Raw genomic sequence first — 13238 nt, 5'->3', positions numbered from 1 at the left:
ATTAATAGGCAGTTTCACATGAGTAAGAATACATATGAAATCTGAAATGTGACCATTACATCATTTGACCATGAGTTCACTTTAAATCAGTGTAAGTCTGAGTTCATCAAAGAAACACCCAGTAGGATACACACATACACACACACACACACACACACACACACGAGGAGATTTATTATAGGAATTGGCTCACACAATTACGGAAGCTGAGAAGTTCCACAATCTGCTGTCTGCAAGCTGGAGAGTCAGGAAAGCCAGTGATATAATTCATCCTGAGTTTAAAGGCCTGAGAATCAGGGAAGCAGATGCCATAAGTCCCAGTCCTAAACCAGAGACCTGAAAACCAGGAGAAGCTGGGTATCCCAGCTCAACCAAGACAAGCAAATTCACCCTTACTCAGCCTTTTTGTTCTATCCAGACCCTCTGTGGAGTAGACGATGCCCACCACATTGGTGAGGGCCAATCTCTACTGAGTCCGCCAACTCAAATGCTAATAGCCTCTTCTGGGAGCACCCTCACAGACAGACCTAGAAATAATTTTGTGTCATACTTATGGGCATCCTGTAGCCTAAGGTGATGCATAAAATTAACCATCACAGTATGCAAGTCAATGGACAGTTATTTCTTGGACCTGCATCCTTCAAATTTATAGAAAGCTTGTGCTCAAAATGAATGTCTCCATTTTTGATTCTTACGTTGGACCTAGATGCTCTCCTCTTGTTTCCCAAGGGCAACGTTTATACCACTTGGCTTGAACTCCTCTCTCCCTCTCTACATTTCTTCTCGATACCTGCCTTTAAGTTTCACTTAAACTAATAACTAATAATAAGCACAATTACCATTCTTTAGCTCTCATTCAGGAGACAGTCAGGTCTAGTTGCCGACTTCCACAGCCTGATGAATTGGGAAAACATTCCTTCATTCACCAATTTGCTAAGTGCCTGTTATTTCCTGGGAAATGTTAATAATCCATTCTTTGCTCTTAAGGAACTTGTCTTCCAGTTGAACAGGTAAATAATAAGTAATTACCTGACCATGCAGAGTAACCATTAAGAAGAATGTGTGTGTGAGAGCCCCACATCCCTTGGTTGGGGGAAGAACAGTGACCACTTACAAAAACCACGATGTAAATTTAGGCACAGAGGTGGAATCAGGGCCCAGTTCATCTTGCTCTAGACATTCTGTCAGTATCGTAAGGAATAATTTTAGGGTTGGCTCTTTCTTTAGTGGAACATTTTTGTTAAGTGGTCTGCTGTCAAAAAAATGTTTCGAATTGTAACCTAACCTTTTATAATTTAACCTAACCCTTGTCATTAAAAAAAAAAAAGTCAGTAGCTTCTTTGTGACTTTTTCAGTCTCTGCTGAGGCGATGTTCTCCTAATTGGGTAACTTGTACTTCTGAGTTTAAAAGAAATCCAACCAGATACATGATTCACAGTGCAAACACTGGTGACACTTTTTAGCAACCTGACTTGGTGAAGACATCTCTGTGTGAAACTGTCTGACATGAGGCTCATTTAAGCTAATAAGCAATAATAATTTGCTGACTCGGGATATGGTTCCCAATTTTGGTATGCTTACATCCTTTGCCTGCTTCTATGTATTTGAAGTTCCTGAGTGAGTGTTCTTAGAAGCATTGGGAACATGTTTTCTAGATATTATCTCAATTCCCATATGATCTTTACATCTGTTAGAAAGCATGTGCATTTGGAAAAATATTTTGGCATCGGTTAATGTTTTTATTGACTGCAAAGCATCTCTTAGGTAAAGTTTTGTTGATGGGTAAAGTTGAAATGCCAAAGTTCATCTCCCCTATCCTCTTTAACTTTTTAGTTGTGGAGATAAGAGGTTTACTTAACGAGGGTGTTAATACAACTTACAGGTTTTTTTGTTTGTTTATGTAATAAACAGTAAATAAAAATAAATTTTTTGTTTACATAATTTATTTGTGTACAAATAAATACATAATAAAATCAGTTTTATAGAGTGGCCACATGAAAATTCCGTACTATTACTTTCAAGTTAAAGGTAGTGGTTTTCTGTGTTGGTGTTTGTGATATGTATTATTAATAACTTTCTTTTAGTGAATGAAGTTAATGAGTATCTATATTAAGAGTAGCTGGCTTATGACATTCTAGTTCATTGGTAATTATATAATTATCAAATTAGTGTTCCATCTTTTTTTTTTTCAAATAACGAAAGGCTTTGTGAAGGGGCTTTGAGCATATTCTACATGGGGGAGAGAGAGTGCAGATTTCCCTTTTACACATGACAGCAGCTACCCAGAGATACAAAGGCTCTGTTGTAGTTATCCTGGTCTTACATCAAAATTTTCCTCCCAATATGTGATTAGAGATGTTTTGACTCATTTATTTCTGTTGTCTCCACTTCCTCATCTGCTCCCATTCTTTAGTATTATTTTCATTTCCAGTTAAATTGTTAAACTCCAGTTACGTGGAGAATATCACCATGGGAAAACGTAAGTTTATTTATATCACATCTAGTTCTGGCAACAGCAGTGATATATAGCGTAGCTTCTTGGTGCTTCTAGCATCGTAATTTAACCAGCTTTGACTTTTCCTTAGATGAAACAGCCTACTCTAGATAATCCATTTCATTGTTTTATGTCTCAGTATTACCATGTAGCATATCAGTTAATGATGATTACTCCTGTTTAATTCACAAGAATTCTGAAAGGATGTGTAATAATACAGTGTTTGGCTATGAAGTATGTCTCTAATAAGGAAGCGGCCATGAGCAAGCCTTTTCAGGTGGGGATAGAATTCTACAGACCTGATGTTTAGGTAACTGATCTTTGTTGAATTGTAGTGCGTTTCCAGATAGCTTTATATCCCAGGGTACACGGAGGGAAGCTTCACAGCTGAGCCAGTGTTAGACATTCTCACTTCTTTATTTTCTGTGTTACACAAGGAGGGAGAATGCACCAAATTGAACAGGCGTTCCTGGGAAAATAAGTCTGGAAGGAACACAGAGACCTGAGTGGGGGAGGGATAAGATTCAACTAATGGTCCAGCGGAAGGAAGACTACCCTTAACAGTTATGCATCTCTGGTAGCTTCTACCAATGGGTAAAATTTATAAAACCAGTTTGAAATTTATTGAACACAGTTTTATTCCAAGTTGATGCCCTGAAATAATCAGACAACACATTTCTTCACACATTGGTTTATGTTTGTGTAGGACATTCTTCACTTTGAATATCAGTTCATCATCTAAGAAGTACCTTAAGGCAAGTATTAATCCATTTTACCATTAGAGGAAGATAAATTTTTTGTGATAGTGAAGTCACCAACCATAGAACTGGGAAGGATAGACTATATGCAGAATTACTGAAGCAAGTTTCAAAAATATGGAACTATTAAATTCTAAAAAAGAGAATTTTACTGGAATCAAATAAGTTCACAAAAATAATATGTGCAACTCAGATACAAGCTTCAGTGGTTTGCCCTCAGGTGGTTTAGTTTTTTGCTACTCAAAGCATGGTCTGTGGACCATCAGCTGAGAGCGTCACTGAAAAGCATGTTAGAAATGATCTCAGAACGCATCTCAGGCTTACCAAATTCGAGTTTGAGTTGTAACCAGTTCTCCAAGTAATCACGTGCAGTTTAGAGTTTGAAAGGTGTGGGTTTAGTAAACTGTAAGGTTAATTTTCATCAATAATGTGGTTTGTCTGCCAAGAAAAATTGTGAGCACAGACCACCTTGGGAAGCTCACAGTGTCCGGAAGGAGAGGAAAATCAGACTTCCTGTCCCGGTCACTTTGTGTAGCGATGGGCGCTATCCTTTAAACTATTCTTTAAGGATATATTTCAAGGACACTGACCAGGGTGGTGAAGCAGCTCAAACCAATTTCATAAAAGGAATAATGGAAGAAACTAGAAACATTTGAGCTGGAGAAGAGAGAGCAAAGGAGTTAGAAGAGCTGTGTTCAAGTCTTCAAGGAGCTGTCCCGAGAAGAGGGCAGGAGTAAAGCAATTGATAGAGACAATGCATGGGAAAATATAGGAAGCCATACCCTTGCTAAATATAAAGGTGAACTTTGAAACACTTCCCTGTGTCTTAACGTGGATCTTCCTTTTCCTGTAAGAAGAGAGTCGTGTTGTTGGAGGTTTTCCAGCAGAAACTAGAAAACCATGGACTGGAGGAAATAGCCCTGCTAAATGCTCTCCAAGCAACTTGTCTTCACCCTGGTGACACTGGTCACATGACTTCTGTAATTTTAAAATAATGTTCAGAAACATTCTCCGTATGTCCCATCCGGCCAAGGGACTGACTGTCTCTGTCACTGACTGTTCTACCCCTAGCCTCTAGTTCAGTGTCTGACAGAAAATGTTCTTATATGACCCAGGGAAGGAAGGAATACATGGGAGGGGAGAACTGAAAAATTTATTTGTTAGCAAAGTCAAGTAATGTCTTTGATATGCCAGGCACTCAGGTAGGCCTGAGTAAACAAAACAGATTAATATTCCAGCTCTAAAAGTTCATTTCCCCATGAGATTTTAAGTAGCCCCAGGAATGTATATGTGGTCCATACAGAAAGAATGAAGAGTATGAATCAGATGTCTTTACTAGAGCAACACGTCTTGGAAGAAGTTAACACCTCCAGAATGTCTCAGAGACCAACCAGACCAACAGGAAGGGTTTAGAAGTTGAGACGGAGACCCCACTTTGTTATTTCAAAATTACCTTGAGTGTGGAGTTAAAATGGGTTCTATAAGGCTGGTGAAAAGCTTGGACAAATTAACAGAACTTCGGAGAATGTGATATTCCCAACGGTAACGTGGGTCAGGACAACATGGACACATGGACGTCTGTACTACCAGAGTACTTTCGGGAATCTGCTCTCATCTCAGTGTCTGCTTTTGTGATTTATCTTGATTACAGCATGGTATTAAGGTAATATGTTAATATTTAATATTAGAACCATTTTTGACCTAAACATTTTACCTGAAATACATCCTTTTATGTGAACTACTATATACTCGTTGAGCCTCATTCCATCCAGGTGCCCACATTTTTCCCTCATCCACGCATCTTTGATTTTATAATGTAAGCCAGGAGGAAAACAGGATTCATTTAACAGAAAATTGCTTTTCACAATCTTCTCTGGAATCTCTTTTGTCTGTTACCCAGGCGATATCTATATTATTACTTTGTCCTCAAAAGCTTTTACCAATTTGGCAACACAGAAGGACTAAATCGCTCTTCTTTTATCTGGCTTTTCATTAGGAGAGAAACTTTCCAAATTCATTTCTGTCTGCCTTTTCCTCCGTGCTAAATCTTGTGTGTCTTGAGTCTCTCTATAATAAATACTCTCGTTATGACTGAGGTCATTTCAGTTCTTCCTAGTATTTCAGTTTCTAATGAAAGCGATGCCAAATGACCAAATGGATAAATCTCCCCTTCTGTCCACCTCCTGCCATCTGCCCAGGAAAGCAATCCTGTCAGATATCTGCTAATTGCCCTCCATGAATCAGCCTCATGAGCAGCCTTATCTAGGGTTCCTTCTCCAGCTTTCTGCAGATAGCCAATAACACGCACTCCGAGCGTGAAGGGGATAAAGATGGTGTGACTCTCAGAAAGCCAGCCTTAGAGTGGAGTTAGAGCGCTGTTTAGATTCTTTACTTTCATGGTTCTGACATGATTTATTTCAGCCAGTTTGCCTGCAGACATGGATGGCTGTAGTTGCTTCAGACATTTTAACTTGGGATCCTACAGGCACACTTGTACTCCAATTGTTCCTCCTGCCTTACACGTAGGTCCTGTGTCAGGACATCTTGTATTAATCAGCCTTTGGTGGTAACTTTAGGCAAGTAACGTAAGCACTTTCTCCGACCATCTGTAAAATTAAGAAGTAACTACAAAGCATCTGACACATTCCTTAGAAAAGCGCCGTCCAGCCACCCTGGCCTGGCTCACAGCTGTGATGAAGAGTACGCTATGTCTCCACCTCCTGACGTGTGTCTTCTTTTCTGTCCCTCTGCCCCCTGCCTTCCTGACCGACCCCGTATCTTCCCTTTCTCCCCTTAAGCACTTCCCCTCCACCCTCACCCCCAGGCCTGACCCTGCTCACACCTGCTCCGGCCCCATCTAACACAGGATGTTTTAATATACTATATACCTGGAAGAAAAGGAAATTGAAGTTGCCACCATGAACTTTCTTCTCTTTTCTTCTCTTTTGAATGGGGAAGTGTAGCACCAACAGCACGGCGGCTGTTTCCTTGGCGGCGGTGGGAAAGTGGTAGGGGGCTAAGGAAAGGATGCTTAAGAAATTAGAGCTTCCAGCAGACAGACGGTGTTTGATCTTTTAATAGTGTTGCCATTGGGCCTAATATACTTTTTAACATGGGAGATGGTGAGAAATCAGAGCTTTGGAGGTGGGAAATGAGTTAGTTGGTTTTTGTTTTTTGTAACCCAGAGGAGACCAGAGACCAAAAGCTATGGAACTGCCAGGTGAAGTAGAAATAGCAGCGTGTTGATACAGAATAAGTGAGATGCACAGAAACATATCAAGTGAGGACCTACCCATGATGCCCTGAAGAGAGGAGACAGGCAAATAGGTGTGACGCTGGAGGGAGAACGACAGTGGGTCAGTGGAATGATTTCTCCGCTGCCCTCCAGTTCTGCACAGGCTGTGGGCAGCTCCCAGCCCATCATCTCGGGACGTCTCTTACTTGGCATGGCTCTCTCCAGAGAACTCACCTGTTCCCAATGGTCCTTTGATTTTGCATGTCCGACTTCAAACTTCTCTATGGATGTTCCTAAGAAATGCTGAATTCAGTCTTCAGTACCTCCCCTGACAACTGAGCATTTCTGGTCCTCACCGGGTGCCTGACCTGGGAGCCACCAGCTCTATTTCTGCACCGTTGCCATTATGGTCTTTCCCAGTAGCGTCTGAGTATTTATTTGAAAAATGTAGGTCATTTTGCACCATTTAAACTACTTGGACTCTGTGTAAAATTGTGTGGGTGTGGTGGGAGGAGAATGCCAAAGAACAAAAGTAAATATTCTAAACTCTGGAATGTATTGCCAAAGTTCTCATCCTCAAGTTGGGTAACTGGAAATTTTATCTTATAAGTCTTCCTCCCCTTTCATAGTACTTAATGATTATTTGACTTCCACATTCAAAAGGAAAAACAAATTAAAGGCATTTTTCAAAACCTCAGCACTTAAAGGTATTACCACCAATGAAGCCCAGCAGAGTTTCAAGAGTTGAAAACAAATGGTTTGGTTAAATGTTTCTGTGTGAAGTTAGACACCCATCCAATTGCAAGTGTCTCTATGTCCTCGGGAGCCTGGAGAATTTGAACTCAGAAATGTCCTAGTTCAGAGAAACTGAGTACAACAAAAAGCAGAGTGGGACTGAAACAAAGAAGTCATGAAAATCTGAGATCTGTGGGCCCAGTATATTCTCTCCAGAGCGATCTTCTGGAGAAAACAAGCAGTCACAGAGAAAAGAGCTATGGATACTGATGGTGTGAGATGATCTAACAACAAACCTAACTTACCACCCAGCTCTGCTACAGTGAAGCTCACTGACCACTCCGATCCACCCAGGTCCACAGAAAGTCTGCTTGGCCTTTAGTGATACATAAACATTAAACAACAACTGGGATCACCAGACATTTGAGGAAGACCCTCACAGGGAAGAAAGTAAAATTAAAAAAAATATATAGATGCATGAATTAAGAGGAAAAGGAGACAAAGCGTAAGGTCAAAGATGGCATCAAATAATTATAATGTTATCAGAAATAAAAGCAATTTTATCTTCGAGGCAAAACTAGATACAGTAATAAAAGAACAATCATAAATTATTATGAAAATATTATAGGACTAGAAAATTCTGAAGGAGTTCTGCTAGAAAGTAGAACAAAAGGGCAAAACATGAATAGAAGTAAAATGGAGCCTATTAGATCATGCTCAAATGTCCAGCCTTTGATGGATGAGAAATTTCAAAAAGAGAAAACAGGAAAAGGGGAGTAAAAGGGAATGTATAGCGTGATTAATGCGTAGCCTCACACAGTTTCACAACATGAAGAATAAAGAAGATTCTTAAAATTTCTAGAGAGGGGAAAAAAACCCAAATCTCCTAGGAAGGGTCAGGAATGAAAACAGTGTTAGACTTCACAACAACAATACTGGAAACTAGAAGCCATGAGTGAGATGCCTTCAGAGTTCTGTGGAAGTGATTTTCAGGATAGAATGCTTTATTTGGCCAAATATCAATCAAACGTAAAGGTAGGCTAAAGACGTTATCAGACACGAGGGATCAGGCAGTTTCTCTCTCGTGCATTCGTTCCCGGGATTTATTGGAGGATATGCTTCACCAGATAAAGGAGGATAAATCAAGAAAGCGGAAGACAGCAGATCCGGGAAGCAAGAAGCCAACCCAGGAGACAACAAAGGGAAACCTTAGAACTTCAGGGAAGGGAAACCCATCTGACAGCCGAGAAGCCAGGCACAGTAGCAGCTCTCCCGGGGAGACAGCAAGATGGGGGAGACAGTGCAATGGGGGCTCCGGGCGGGAAGGCCTCAGGGAAAGCAGTGGAACTGACAAATGTGGAATGCAATGGCAGGGTTGGAGTGACCAGAATTAGCAACCACATGTAAAAACAATGCAGATTTTTTAAAGCAGCGACTATTAATTCCCAGGGAAGAAACGAACAAGAAAGTAAAAAAAATTCCTTAGTATACTGCTTGGCTTAACGTTGAGCAGTGTTCACAGGGTTATAATCATATAAGCATTAAACTGAGTATTTATTTAAGCCAAATTGTGGCATAACTGTATTAGGAGTTTGGGAGCACATGGGAGGATGAGGAACCCAGATAGCTAAAACCTTTATCTCCCACCATAGAAGGACAGCAAATAATGACTAAAATTTCTTAAGAAGTAACAGGATGAGCTCATCTTCTACAAGTGTGCACATCAGCCCAATTATTTCAACACGGTTGCCTCGGGAGCAGGTCTCAGAGTCAGCAGGGAAGATGCCTGCTTTTAGTACATTTTAACTTTTAAAATTATGAAGTATGTACATGTATTATTTTGATGAAATCATTTTTTTTCAAAATAAAAAGAAAGTATCTTATATTAAAAACTTAACATAAACACAGATTTCTGGCTTCCCCTGGAAAACTAAACCACCTGGCCCCCTGGGAGCCCTGATCCATCTGACGAGGTGGCTTGCTCCCTTTAGCTGACGCGCGTGCTCTCCACCCTGCCACAGTCTCCCCCTTGCCCTCTTGTCTCCCTGCAGCTGAGGCTAAGGGTCGGGTGTTATTGTGCATTGTGATTATGCATTTTACTGGCTGCAGAGTTAAGAAAATCAAGGGACATAATTCTGAGCTCCTGTCTCCTTGAGAAGAGGGACAGTGAAAGAAAGTCCAAGCAAGAAGACTTTGGGTTTCCTGGCTTCCTGTACTAGGTTATCTGCCTGGCTTCCGAGGCATTCATGTTGTCTGCCTAGAATCCGCAATAATATAGCACAAGCTTTTGTTAGCTCTGAGCACAGAGACCATCCTTCATATGGTCACCTGTTTAAAAGACGTTTTATAAACTTTGTCACCCTGCAGCTATTTCTTTTCCAGATTACTGTCTCCAAAGAGCTGATTTTTCCATTTCTCTGATCATCCACACACACTCTCAATCTCCATAGTTTCTCTCTCTGCACAGTGAGGGCCTGATCAATGAGGAATGACTGTTGACTACTTCACAGCTCTCACCCACTTTACTGCAGTTCCTGCATCCCGGTGTCCTGCCTCGTTTTTAAATAGCGCCATTATCCTGACGGCTCGTGCCCAGTGGGTGGCCTTCTGTGACTCCTGTGTATTTTTCTACCGTGGTCGAACACAGTGAATACATTTCCATCGTGTATATGTGCACTTGGGTTTTCCTCCTTAAATGCAGTGCCCTCCATTTATTTCCATTAAATTTTACGTTCCTTATTCAAAAACGCTTTTCTAAATTGGTCAACGTGGGTTTTAATTTTTCTGCTGCTGTCAAAGGTGCTGGTTACCTCTCTTTGAATTGTTGTAATTATCATGCTTTGTAATGATGCTATTTTGTTATTCAAATCATTGGTTGAAACATGAAATTAGGTAGACTCTAGGCCAGTCTCTACTGAATACTGAATACTGAATGCCACGTCAGGATCACCCTTGACCACTGAAAATCGTGTGTGTTTTTAACTTTGAGCGAGTTAACTAGTTACTTAAAGTAGTTAAGAAGCCTGAGTTAAATATAATCTCTACTTTATTGTTAAAAGTAAACATGGTTAAAGCCAACCTGTGTAGGAACACCCAGGATATTGAATTTTACACTCTTTGTTAGTCTTGGGTATACAAATTCCAAATAATTTGAAATTAAAAGCCATAATAGAAGAAGGAAAGTGGATCAGGAAAAATCCCAAAGGTCTTTTATTTAGAACTCTTTGAATAAACAGCATTGGAGTAGTAAGATCAATGATAGATACTCTTGTCTGATTCAGAATAATCTGAGAAACAAGCTGTACGTTTTCCATTTCAGTTGATGTCCTGACAAACATACTAATATTAGAGTAATTTGTCTCTTTCTTCTTACAGAAAATAAGTAATTGTTACCAAGCCTATTGCCCAGTGATTTAGGAAGGCTTTGGGAGCTGGGTCTAAGCAGAGGAAGCTCTCCAGAGCAGGCAGTGGGAATCAGAGTTTGCCAGTTGGGTCCTCCAGGAAGCAGTAGCTAAGACGAAGTCAGAGTGCAAGAGGTTAGTAGAGGGGACAAATTTTAAAAGGGAGGAAGCAGAGTTGGGCAGGGAGAGCCTTGACCACTGCACAAATTTCACAAAGTCTTGGCCAAACCAACAGGAGCTCCAGATTGAAGACTGCCTATTAGAAGAGCTCCATGCTGGGCGAAAACAGGTGGCCCGAGAACCTTATACTGACTGGTGGCTACCTTGGAAGAGCGTGGCCTTAAGTCCAAAGCTGAGGAGGAGCCTAAAAACAAGAATAGCTAGAAGCTGTCCCCTACATTTACAATCTGCGCAGCTGAGCGACAGGTTCGTTCTTGAAGGCAGATATAAGCAGTGCATCTTTATTGCTCTACGTAGAACATTCTCTTTATGGCTGAAGAGCTACTAGAGATGGTTTTGCCATTCTGGTCCTCTTATTTTCAACATTTCATCAACACATGGAAATTTCACTCTTCTGTACCAAAGTAATATCATCATAGGAGAACGAAGCTCCCAATACCTGAAGAAGCTCCCAAATGTTAGGTAAAGGGGTACCTGACTGGGATGGGCAAGAAGTAGCACGGTTGGATAGGAAGGAGACTCACCCAAGCATTGACCCTACCTGAGGATGACAGAGAGGTAACCAAGGAATCAGATGTGGGCCATGGTTACCTAAAATATCAGTTTCCCACTCATTACACAAAATGATTGCATTTGCTTCTTTGAAAATGATTAGCTCCCAGCACTGAAAATCATGGAGAGAGAGTTGATTGGGAATTTTAATCATCCAGAATCAACCCTAGTTTTGAGAGACATGTATGCCCTTTAGTTCTCTTAACACCAAATTGTGCCTTTGAGTGCTATAATTTAACTGATAGAGAAAAACAGCAGTTAGATAAGGGAGATTTTCATTTTACAGTAGAATATCTACAGAACAGCACAAGTAAGGGATAATAATACTAATAAAAATGTGTTAGGTAGTGTTACAAAGTGACTTGTTGAATTCTGGGAAATACAAACAAAATGAAAAGGGAAATTCACGTAAAATAAGAAAAAAAGCATACGAAGATACAGAATAATCTTAGCATTGATATTATATATATACTGGCTCATTACCCGCGGCCTCAAAGATCCTAATGTGTTTATTATGCCATTTACCAAATGATAACTATTTCCTGAACAACTGGCCTCCCTTGTCCTTTGTTAATAATGATGCCTGCACTCTGGGGCAGAAAGATAGAAAAGGCACCTGGAAAGAATCAGCAGGAAGTCAGAGAGGAATGGGTCATCTCTTTAGCTTGCTCTTGTACACTGTTCCATTGGCTTTTGGGGGGCATCTGAAATATGTCTTAGGTGCTACAACTAAGTCTTCAAGGTGGAAGCCAGGAAGAGGAAGGAGAAAATACCAAACACAGTCATCTCATATGGAATTTCCCTGGGTCTTTACCTGGCCTGCCTCTCCGAGTTCTATTGGCGTGAGAGAGATCTGCCAAGGTCAGCTAGCAAATAGCAGCCAACGTGTTACTTCCTTTTGCAACCATTTTCTTTTTCCAAAGCAGATAAATAGTGAAGAAACATCTACTTCCCTGCATCACGCAACCGGCATTACAACACAGGATTTCTTAATTTAAGCCATTTTAAAATAGAAATATGCAGGTATTAATTATTCATTTGTATTTAAGAATTTCTTCCATTAGCATTTTACACAGATAAGAATTGAAGATATAATTAAACTTCGAAATGAAAACCGAAGTTTAATTAGTGAGAAGGTAGCACTCAGATACCTGACATCTTCCCAATCATATAATAAAATGTTATGAAAGAAACAGTTTCTTTTTCTTCAGGTTAGAAAAGGGAGAAAGAGGGAAATGTGATCACTGTATTCCATGCTATTTTATGTATGTCGTTTGATGGAGCACAGAGCTGCTAGAGTTCTTTTACCAGAGTGTACATACACAGTGAACGTGCACCACGATGTGCCCAGGCCAGCACCGAGCAGCCATGTGCTATGGCGGTGTAGCTGGCTCCCCTGCAAGTCCGTCCCAGCCCCTGAATGTTTCTTGAGTTAGGTCAGTAGTCTTTAAATGCTGCTGTTTTTCAGAAAGCCTTGGGTTTCTGGATTGGCTTACCAAAGATTGGGGTTTAGGTTAAAAGCACATCATAGGCAAACATGTGTTGAACATTATTCTGCGTGTGTAGACTTTGAAGAGCCTCCCAGGTATATGTAGGATTTCGTATGATGAGGAGATGAATTCAGTTCAAGGTACTCAATCTTACTGCCAATCTTTTGCAATAAGAAACTGTCTCGAGCCTCTTTAGTTTGCACATCTGTGTTTGATAACATAGGAGAATGTCTTTGATTAGACTTTCAGAGTAATCATTCAAACGCGACTTTCTCCTCTGCTTTGCTGCATCTTATAAAGTTAGATTTTGCACATTAGTGATGCACTTGATTGCACAGAAATAAGATTGGCTTTATGAGAGAGTATAATCTTGTTCAAAACATGACTTCCCTC

At 40.5% G+C, this 13238-nt stretch overlaps 1 protein-coding gene and 1 long non-coding RNA gene across 8 annotated transcripts in view; one reads left to right on the top strand and one right to left on the bottom strand.

Annotated features, from left to right (window-relative positions):
* Positions 1 to 13238, top strand: part of PARD3B (par-3 family cell polarity regulator beta) — a 948983-nt gene that overhangs the window by 669125 nt on the left and 266620 nt on the right. The window lies entirely within an intron of this gene.
* LOC140696642 (uncharacterized) lies at positions 5646 to 6976 on the bottom strand. The gene is made up of 3 exons (XR_012073149.1): positions 6722 to 6976; positions 6141 to 6268; positions 5646 to 5858 (listed from the first exon to the last, which is right to left on the bottom strand). It is a non-coding gene; the product is annotated as an uncharacterized lncRNA (long non-coding RNA).

The sequence above is a fragment of the Vicugna pacos genome, chromosome 5 (assembly GCF_048564905.1).
Source record: "Vicugna pacos chromosome 5, VicPac4, whole genome shotgun sequence".
Classification (NCBI taxonomy): domain Eukaryota; kingdom Metazoa; phylum Chordata; class Mammalia; order Artiodactyla; family Camelidae; genus Vicugna; species Vicugna pacos.
The sequence above is the reverse complement of the archived record's forward strand: the minus strand, read 5'-3'. Positions and strand labels throughout refer to the sequence as shown.